The 10,674-nt window shown below is 41.7% G+C and overlaps 1 protein-coding gene across 1 annotated transcript in view; it reads right to left on the reverse strand.

Moving 5' to 3' along the window:
* Nucleotides 1-8,526, reverse strand: part of LOC142663697 (uncharacterized) — a 48,806-nt gene extending 40,280 nt beyond the window's left edge. The window contains exon 1 of the mRNA XM_075842466.1: nt 8,469-8,526. The gene's annotated coding sequence lies outside the window, so the exon portion shown is untranslated. The remainder of the gene's footprint in view (nt 1-8,468) is intronic.
* Nucleotides 8,527-10,674: the final 2,148 nt, after the last annotated feature.

Genomic DNA, 10,674 nt, shown 5'->3' on the forward strand with positions numbered 1-10,674 from the left:
AAGAAAGATGTCCACATTCTGTCAAGCATCTATAAGGATAGCAGCATCCACGTTCCAGTTCGTGGCTCCAGCACCACAACTGCCAAGCCTGCCTGCGTACTGGATTATAACCGCTTTATGGGTGGGGTGGATCTATCTGATCAGGTCATAAAGCCGTATAGTGCCATGCGGAAAAGTAAGACCTGGTACAAGAAGCTGGCAGTCCACCTCACCCAAATAGCAATGTATAACGCATTTGTGGTGTCCAGATACGCAGGCAATAGAAATACATTTCTCCAAATTCAGGAGACAATTATCAAGGCCCTTTTGTTTGACAATCCAGAAGACGAGGGCACTTCTTTGTGAGATTACAGTGGCCGTATAATCCTAGGCCAGCACTTTCCCTCAGTAATACCCCCACTGAGAAGAAAACAAGATGTCGAGTGTGTTCCAAAAAAGGCTTTAGAAAAGACACTATCCACCAGTGTGAGACATGCCCCACAAAGCCACGCCTGTGCATCAATGAATGCTTCAAAATTTACCATACCTCCACTGAGTTTTAGATTATTTTATTTAGAGACCCGTTCATTTTACAAATTGCCCATTCTAAATAGATTATTGAAGCGGAGTAATTTTATTTTCACCCACTTACTAAAATTTAAAAGAAGCCCAAACAAAACTAAATATTCTCACTACACCCCTAAATGAATACCTAAAGTGGGTTCACGTTATAATTAGTCACACAAAATTAAAAAATGTTTGAAAAACCCCTAACAAATTTCTCACTATACCCCTAGATGCATACCATGAAGGGTAGAGTTTTCAAAATAAGGTCAGTTGGAATCACTGAAATAGATACTTGAGATAAAAATGTAATTTTTTATTTGACAGCATCATTTCATACAAATGTAATATTTCTTCAAGACATATATTTTTATATAATTTTACGCAGTTTGTCTATTATTATATGTCCTGCCATATAAAGCAGTAATTAATTCTTATAAACTGTTTGGTGATATGGGCATAGTTCTTTATATTTAGAGGTTACTCAATTTATGAGCTGTTCCTGATCAATACATTATGGGCTTTTTTGTTGTTTTGTTCAGGTTTTTGCACAACCTGTTAAACTCGAAAATACTTCCAAGAAAACTGACAATATGTTAGGGGATTAGTGATCCTTTACTGCCCATAAAGATGGTGTTGGACACTGCCCTTTTATATATTCTCTAGGGGATTGTTTGTTTTGCACACATTATGGTTCCTACTTTGCCGGGCAGGGACCTGTAATGCTGTGCCAACGTCCCTTGGCACGTTCGTCTCTGATATAGAGATTGATGGGGCTAAACAGACGTTGTATGACCAGTCCCTTTGAAAAAAAGAAGTGACATTATAAAGCCCTGTTCTTTCATCCTGTGAACATGCTCAAGTTCTAAAATTTTTCCTCCAGTTCTCAAATATATATCCCTTCAGTCCAATACAGATCTAATTGTAATTCTCCCTGCTTTGAGGGTATGTTCACACGATGAGAGGCATTTACGTGTGAAAAGACAGACTGTTTACAGCTGCCTCGTTTCACACGTAAATGCTCCTCCTCGTAATTTACGAGGCGTCTGAGACGCTCTGAGACGCTCGTAAATCTTGAGCTGTGCTTCATTGAGTTCAATGAAGAACAGCTCAAATTACGTGGCAAAGAAGTGCCCTGCACTTCTTTGCCGAGGCAGTCCATTTACACGTCGTCGTTTGACAGCTGTCAAACGACGACGCGTAAATTACAGGTTGTCTGCACAGTACGTCGGCAAACCCATTCAAATGAATGGGCAGATGTTTGCCGACGTATTGCAGCCCTATTTTCAGACGTAAAACGAGGCATAATACGCCTCGTTTACATCTGAAAATAGGTAGTGTGAACCCAGCCTAACTGTTCTTAACAGCTGTGGATTGACACATTTGTTGGTCATCTGCTTTGTTGGCATGACATAGTTACATACACTGGCAAATGCACTTCTACGGGTTAATATGGTGTGGAAGGCAACCATGCCCCAAAAATAATAGATTTGGTTAAAAAAAATTGCACCTAAATACCATGATTCCGGCTATGAAAACCTAGCGGTACAAACACTCATTAAACCACTAGGTGAATACCTTAGGGGTGCAGTTTTCAAAATGGGGTCACTTCTAGGGGTGTCAGATCGTTCTGCCAGCTCAAATCCTTTATAGGCATGGAGTGGGGCCTATCAAGTCATTCAAGCTAAAATTATGTTCTGAAAAGCTAAAGGGTGCTTCTTTGCTTTGGGGCCACACTGTGTGGGCATGCAGCAGATTACGGCCTAAGTAGGGGTATTTCTGGATACAGGAGAAACTGGGTAATAAATGTTGGGGTGCGTTTCATCAGTTTCATGTACTATGTAGGAACAATATGTCCTAGAGAAGACGCATTTGTGAAAAAAAATGGAAATGTTATTTTTAATGCCAGAATTCCACAAGATTCTGCAAAAACACTATTGGGTTAAAAATGTGATCACACCCCTAGAAAAATTCCTTGAGGGGTGTAGTTTTCAAAATGGGGTCACTTTTGGGGGTTTCTACTGTTTTCGTCCCTCCAGGGCGTTGCAAACATGACATGGCACCGAAAACCATTCCAGTAACATCTGCGCTCCAAAGGGCACTCCTTCCCTTCTGAGCACTGCAGTGGGTCTAAATAGCAGTTTATTACAACATATGGGGTATTGCCGTAGTCATAAGAAATTGCTTTACAAATATTAGGGTGCTTTTTCTTCTTTATTCCTTGTAAAAATTAGAAAATTCTATGTTTTTTCAGAAAAAAGTAGATTTTCAACTTCACAGACTAATTCCAATAAATTCAGCAAAAAAACCTGTGCGGTCAAAATTCTAATTATACCCCTAGAAAAATTCCTTGAGAGGTGTAGTTTCCAAACTGGTGTCACCTTCTGTGTTACAGATCTTTTTTTTATTGCAAATGAATTTTGGCAAAAAAAAAGACATTTGTGAATTTCCCATTTACTTTGCTTTAATTCCTGAGAAACGCCTAAGGGGTTAAAACACTTTCTAAATGCTGTTTTGAATACTTTGAGGGTGCAGTTTTCAAAATGTGGTAATTTATGGGGACTTTCTAATATATAAGTCCCTAAAAACCACTTCAGAACTGAACTGGTCCCTGAAAAAATAGCCTTTTGAATTTTTCTTGAAGATGTGAGAAATTGCTGCTAAAGTTCTAGAAAAATAAAAGAATGTTCAAAAAAACGATGCAAACATAAAGTAGACATATGGAATATGTGAAATAGTAACTATTTTGTGTGGTATTACTATCTGTTTTACAAGCAGATACATTTAAATTAGAAAAATGCTAATTTTTGCAAATGTTCTCTTAATTTTGGTGTTTTTCACAAATAAATATTGAATTTATCAACCAAATTTTTTCACTAACATAAGGTCCAATATGTCACGAGAAAAAAAATCTCAGAATCGCTTGGGTAGGTGAAAGCATTCCAGAGTTATTACCACATAAAGTGACACGTCAGATTTGAAAAAATGGGGCCGGTCCTGAAGGCCAAAATGAGCCTGGTCCTGAAAGGGTTAAAGTCAGGCGCTGTTAGTGTCCGTGATGCAACGGCTTCGGCACTTCAGTTTTTTTCAGCCTTCTGTTCCTGTGATGGAACAGATGAACGAAAAAAAAAAACTTACCTCCATCTTAGCGGAGCCTAAACAGCTTTACAGAACCCTTCCTGGCATTAGACAACTGTTGTATAAGAAGATGGTGGTTGTGGAGCATACCAAAGGTATCTTCATTTCCCCATCACTAGAGGCACTAGACCGGTTTCTCACGGTCTCTTCTTTTTGTCGTGGACATAGAATAACAGATTATCATCATGAACTATAAAACTAATATAGTTGGGTGGATATTAAAGGGGTTGTCCGAGATATATTTTTATTTTAAATTTAAACACACAATGCACACATTAAGTATTCCATAATATACTTACCTGTGCAATCTTGCTTCTGTTCTCCGTTCTGGCAGCTCTTTTCTGCCGATCACATGTCTTCTGACGTCACGTTTTCTTCCTCCTCCACTGTCGTGTCGTATCCCGATCACATGGTCTCGCCCCAGCGAGACCTCGGATGGGACACGACACGTCACTGGAGACGTGACGTTTCTGCGCGTGCCCGCCCGCCCAGGCTATGCATCTTTTCACTGTGAGCGCGCCTATGCGTGTTCACAGTGAAAAAAGTGAAGAGGGACGGCACCCGCGGACTAGAAAGGTACAGTGACCTCTGTACTTTTAGTTCTTCCCCTATCAAAGCCTACACATAGTAGGCTTTGATAGGGAATTATACAACACGATGCAGCACACGGGTCGCATGCAGCCCTTGAGGCTGTTATCTTCGGCCCGCGGGACACCGTACACTGTTTAACAACTGGTTCCCGACCGCTGGCTGTATTTTTACTGCCAGCGGTCAGGGACGGGTCCTTAAAACCCGAGCCATAGACTTTCTACGGCTCGGATTTTAACTTGCTGCCCGCGTGATCGGGCAGCTGAATGTCGGGTCTCCGGCTGTCAGTGACTGCCGGGGACCCTGAGGAGAAGACAGAAGCAGCTTTCGCTGCTTCTGTCTTCTCCGATGTCTTTTTACACAGCGCTCAATGAACGCTGTGTATAGGAATAGAGACAGTAGCGGCGGCGCTGTCTCTATTCCTCCCGGTGATCATGTGACTGGTCACATGATCACCGGGTGCCGTTACTGACAGACTGCTGCTGGGTCTTACTAGACCCAGCACAGCCCTATTAGTGACAATCGTCACTATGAGAGGGCTGATTTCCCCTGTAACTGGGGCTGCTGTGCAGCTCCAGTTACAGTGGAAAAACATGGTGTAAAAGAAAGAAAAAAATATATATAAAGTTCCCCAAAGGTCTTTTCTGACCTTTGGGGGCCAGACCATAGTAAAAAAAAAAAATAGTAAAGTAAAGTGCAAAAAAAAATTAAATAATAAATACACATAAAATACCCACCCCCAAAAAAATACCGTTCCCCCCGCCAATCATTGTTGTAACGCTAGCGCTGACCCAATTACCCTAATATAGACATGTAATATATAAACATTTACGGTAGACAATGACGATCACAAATAAAAGGTATATTTTAGGGTAAAACTATGTTATTACCAAAAAAAAAAATAGCTGAAACGTAAAAAAGCTTTTTTTTTTACTATTACTTTCAAACTTTATGAAAGAAAATTCAAAAATGGCAAAAAAGGTGTGTATAAAAACGATAAAAAATGAAACCTGCATTGTCTACGGAAAAAACATCGCAAAAATCACGTCGTTAGCCCAACAAATAAAAAAGTTATAGCCATTTAACGAACACGTGCTAAAAATGGATAAACGGTGTCTGGTCCTGAAGGCGCAAAATAGCCCGGTCCTGAACTGGTTAAGATCTTCTGGGGTCCTGTATCTAAGCCTACATTGTTAGGGTATGTTCACACGAGGGCGTCCATAACGGCTGAAATTACGGGGATGTTTCCGCCTGTTTTTTTTTAAGCGGAAACAGCGTAGCAAAACTTGTAAAAAACGGCCCGAAAATGCGTACCATTGATTTCAATGGGAGGCGTCGGCGTCTTTTTCCCGCGAGCAGTAAAACTGCCTCGTGGGAAAAAGAGGCGACATGCTCCATCTTCGGGCGTTTACGCCTCTGACCTCCCATTGACTTCAATGGGAGGCAGAGAAAGCGTATTTCCGTTGTTTTATGCCCGCGGCGCTCAATTGCCGTGGGCGAAAAACACCACGGAAAACGACGCGAAAAACGCAGCAAAAAAAGCAGCAAAAACAACGCCAAAAAGGCTACGATAAACGCCGCGAAAAACATCGCAAATAAAGACGCGAAAAAAGAGGCAAAGAACGCCACGAAAAACGACAGGAAAAACGCCACGAAAGACGCAACGAAAAACGCAGAAAAAAAACCGCAAACAACGACGCAAAAAAAGACGCGAAAAACGACGCAAAAAAGGCTACGATAAACGCCACGGAAAACGTTGCGAAAAAAATCGCGGAAAAGACGCGAAAAAAGCCGCAAACAAAGAGGCAAAGAACGCCGCGAAAAACAACTGGGAAAACGCCACGAAAAACGCAGCAAAAATAGCCGCAAACAACGATGCAAAAAAAGAAACGATAAACGATGCGAAAAAGACTATGATAAACGCAACGGAAAACACAGCAAAAAAAGACGCAAACAAACAAGCAAAAAACGCCAAGATAAACGAAGCGAAAAACGGCCCGAACAAAGCGGCAAACAAAACCTCAAACAGCGCACAAAAAACTCCGGGAAAAATTACGCAAAAATCAACGTGCAGGGAGAGGTAAATCTGCCGCAAACTTCAAGACGGAATTTTGAGGCAGATATTCCTCCGGCAAAAAAACTCAGTGTGAACATGGCCTTAGTGGAGAGAGACATGAGATAGAAGAGGGTGGACGAGGGTGAGGGAGACACGAAGAGGTTTATAGACCTGAAAAGAGAAAGAAAACATAAATGTGAAAAACATAATGGGGGGAGAACATTTGCTCACCATCCTTCAAGAATGTCAGCAAGGAGACAAGTGCAGTGAAGGAGGTCAGCGGGAGGAGCAAGGACAGCTCACGTGAACTCTTGGAAGGTACGTGCACGCTCATTGCAGCCTGCAATGAGCGTGCACGGGAAAAAAGTTTCATAACAAGGAAAGATCAACAAACCAGAGCTGAACTGCATGTAAACAAGCTGTGCTGAATTCAAAGAAGAAATGTGCTAAGTAGAATTTAAAAAAAAAATAATACTTTATTTAGGTTGTCTGTATAAGGGGTAATGTATGACACAGTTTTTGAAAAAAATTTGGTATCTCGGACAACCCCTTTTAAGTATCAGGGATCTGTAGGAGACGTGTTAAAAAGACTTTGAGCCGTGTAAGAATATATTAGAAGTGTATCATTTAATTCTTTGCCTGTGTAAAGGGAAGCGCTACTTTGGCAATATTTTTATTTATGTTGGCAGAGCTCTTTTATAGGATACAGAGCACGAAATCTGATTTCCCTTCATATAGCAATTTGCTATATTTACACGTTATCATTATGTTTGAAGGCACTACTAGGGGGAGCTCACTGCATAGAGATTTTTACAGCTCCGATTGAGCTTCTATAATAAATTCATATTCTGTGGACTCCCCCTAGTGGCATCAAAGAAAATTTTATGACTTAAAGGGTCCACCTCAATATTCATTTTCATATCAAAAGTTCAGAAATGCTAGCATATAAAAATACCTCATGTTTTTTTGCTTCCCTGTGTTCCCCTTGGTGCTGCTGCTAATCTGTGCTGCTGGGGGAGAGGCTCTGAGCAGAATCAGTCTCCTTCCCCTTTGGCAGCTGACAAGATAGTCCCTTCTTACTTTCCCTGTGAATGGGTAACATGGTCTCTCAGAAACCAATCAAACTATAATTTAAAAAAAACAAAACTGAGTGGGCATGCGCACACGCTCTCCAGCTCTTGCTGTGGCACTGTCTGTAGCTAATTGGACAGTGTCAAAGCCATAATAACATGCCCCCTTGCCATTACACGCCCCATTAACAGTTCAGGGGGTTATTTAAATATTAGGTGCCAAATAAAACGGCACCGATATCTAAATAACGGAGGAGGGTAGAAAAAAATATGTAAAGTATCCCAGGTTTTGTGCAGCCCTCCCCATTACATGCTGCACATGAGTTCTCTTTTTAGTGGACATCCACTAAAGGTGAAAGGTTCTCTTTTAGTGGACTTCCACATTTCTCTATACACTTTGAACACCAGGGGGAGCCATACTATTTATGTAAGGCCTCGTTCACACCTCGCCGATTTGCTGCGGAAAATTTACTGCAGCAAATCCGCTGACAGCCACAGGTAAATCCGAAGCCAAATGATACAGATTTCCCTGCAGAGAACATTCGAGTATCCACAAAACAAAAAGCAGAAAAAACTTTGCGCACCTTCCCTACAGCAATCTGTACACCCGGTCTCCAGCGCGTCACACGTGACCACTTCAGTCTGTAATTTGCTGAAGCGGTCATGTGTTGATATGACATCACTGTAGGCCAGGTGTACAGAAACTAGCAGGGACCAGAGAAGCAGTGACATGGGAGTATCAGGGGAGGGGAGTATCAGGTGAGGGGAGCATCATTTTTTGTTTTTATTTAAAACTATTTGACCTCGTAGATACGCAGGAAATCCACAGCAAAATCGACAACAATTCAATTGTGATTTTCTATTTTCCCATTTAATTCAATGGAGGAAACCCTCAGCATATCCGTGCACTTTCGGCAGCAGAAATTGACATGCTAAGGATTTAGACACCATATATAATATACTAACATTACACACAACTCAGTAATATACAAACACTAGAACTACACACGAGTTATCATTCACAACCATCCCCGGACATAATAAACAATACTAATCACATACCCAACACTAACCTATCAGTAGATGCAACATCCTAGTTGGCTAAAGGACCTTTGATGATGTCATGATCATGTGATCAGTCACATGTGTGGGAGGAGTCAAGCTCTAGGCTTTGGTGCCGGAAGGACCTTTGATGATGTCATGATCATGTGATCAGTCACATGTGTGGGAGGAGTCAGGCTCCAGGCTGTGGAGGAGGCGTGTCATGTAGTTCACTCTTGACTATGCTGAAGTTGGTTTCCTATTCAAGGAAAAAGTATTTTTCTTTTTTCCTGGGTTCAGTGACCATGGAGAATTGATGAATTACAAGGATTCGGGTGCCCTGAGGAGAAAAAAGTTGAATGGAGCCCGAAAACAAGAACGTTTGACAAAAAAAACCTGTAAAAAATAAAATTCAGCCGAGTCCGGGCTGACCCAAAGTGGTTCTGAGTGTAAGAGCTGGCATCACAGTGGGCAGTTGGGTACGTTTTACCGATTTGAAGGGTTTTATGACTTCGGGCCACTGATCTCATATTTTAACCCCTTGGAGACGCAGCCAATTTTTGGTTTCCCATTTTCGTTATTCCTCCGCGAATTACAAAAGCTCTAACTTTTTTTTTTATGCGTCGACATAGCCGTATGAGAACTTGTTTATTGCGGGACGAGTTGTAGTTTTTCACGGCACCATTGATTGTACCATATAATGTAGTGAGAAAATGAAAAGAAAATATCTTTATTGAGTGAAATGGGCAAAAAAATAATAATTGGCCATTCAGCCATTGTTTTGGGGTTTTATTTTTACGGTAGCAGTGAGTGAGATTGAGAAAATCTCATGCCCACCCTGCGGAAAAAAAACGAACTTTCATAAATTGACCTTCGGTGCAGATTTTAAATCCGCAGCCCATCACTTTATGCTGTGTTTTCTGTTGCGGGTTTTCCCCCATTGAATTCAATAGGGAAGTAAAACCCGCAACAAATAGCCAAATATTGCAACTTTTTTTTTCTAGCGCTGCTTTCCGCAGCAGCAATTCAGCCTGATAAACTGGAGCCGTTTTTTCAGACGGAATGTGCTGGGTTTCTAAGTCAGATATGCAGCGTAGTTTTACGCAGCGTATCCGACCCGTGGAATCCCGGCATTACTGGGCGCATACACGGCAGATTTTACGCAATGGATTTAATTGCGGAATATCCGCAGCATAGTACAGTAACAGCAGAGCGCAGTAGCAGCAGAGCGTATTTCAGCCTCCTGGGATGACGTTTTATTCGATGTGACTACTGCAGCCAATCAAAGGCAGTCACCTGGACTACTGCGTCATCCCAGAAGGCCAGGTTGCTCTGAGAACCAAGGGTCGCATCGCCATGTGGGTGGTAAGTATAAGCTTCTTTTTTTCCTGTGGTAGTTCCGTAGCAAACTTGTTGCCCGTAAACCTGCACCACAATTTTGTGCGGTTTTTCAGACGGAATTCCCTGCGGCATCCAGGACGGATACGCTGTGTACTTTTATTCAGCGTGTCCATCCTGTGTCTTCATACCCTCACAAGGGTTTGTTTTGTGGCGCCATATTCTGAGACCCATACATTTTTTACATTTCTATCCATTGACCAGTGTCAGGGCTTGGTTTTTGCGAGATGGGCTGTCGTTTTTATTGGTTCCCTTTTGGGGTACATGCGACTTTTTGATCACTTTTTATTCAATCTCTTTGGGGAGCTAAGGTGACCCAAAAACATCAATTCTGGCGTTTTTTTTTTTTTAAAGTTATATCACAATACTTTGGACCTTTACAGACGTGGTGATACCAGTTAATGTTATTTTTTTTTTTAACATTACTTTAGGGAAAAAATGTGAAAAGTTTTTTGTTTTAACTTTTAATATTTTTCTGGTACCTTAAAAAAATACTTTTTTATTAATCTCTCTAGTGGACTTGAACCGGTGATCGCCCAATCTACTGCTATACTAATGTATTTCAGTATATTGTGATTTTTACAGGCGCCTATTAGGCCCTGCTGCATTAGGGCCCCAGACTGCCTTTACAATCATTGGTAGCCCGTGATTGTGTCACGGGGGGATGGGGACGACGATGGACTGTGGACTTGCTATTTTTATTGATCATGGCATCTAAGTGGTTAAACAGGCGGGATCGAAGCGATCTTTGATTTCGCCGCTGCAGGGAGGTGTCAGCTGTACCGCTCAGTCTGTGAGCCCGCTCTCTACTCCTCACTGGCAGCTGCCACGTACATGGAC

The sequence above is a fragment of the Rhinoderma darwinii genome, chromosome 11 (genome assembly GCF_050947455.1).
Source record: "Rhinoderma darwinii isolate aRhiDar2 chromosome 11, aRhiDar2.hap1, whole genome shotgun sequence".
Lineage (NCBI taxonomy): Eukaryota > Metazoa > Chordata > Amphibia > Anura > Rhinodermatidae > Rhinoderma > Rhinoderma darwinii.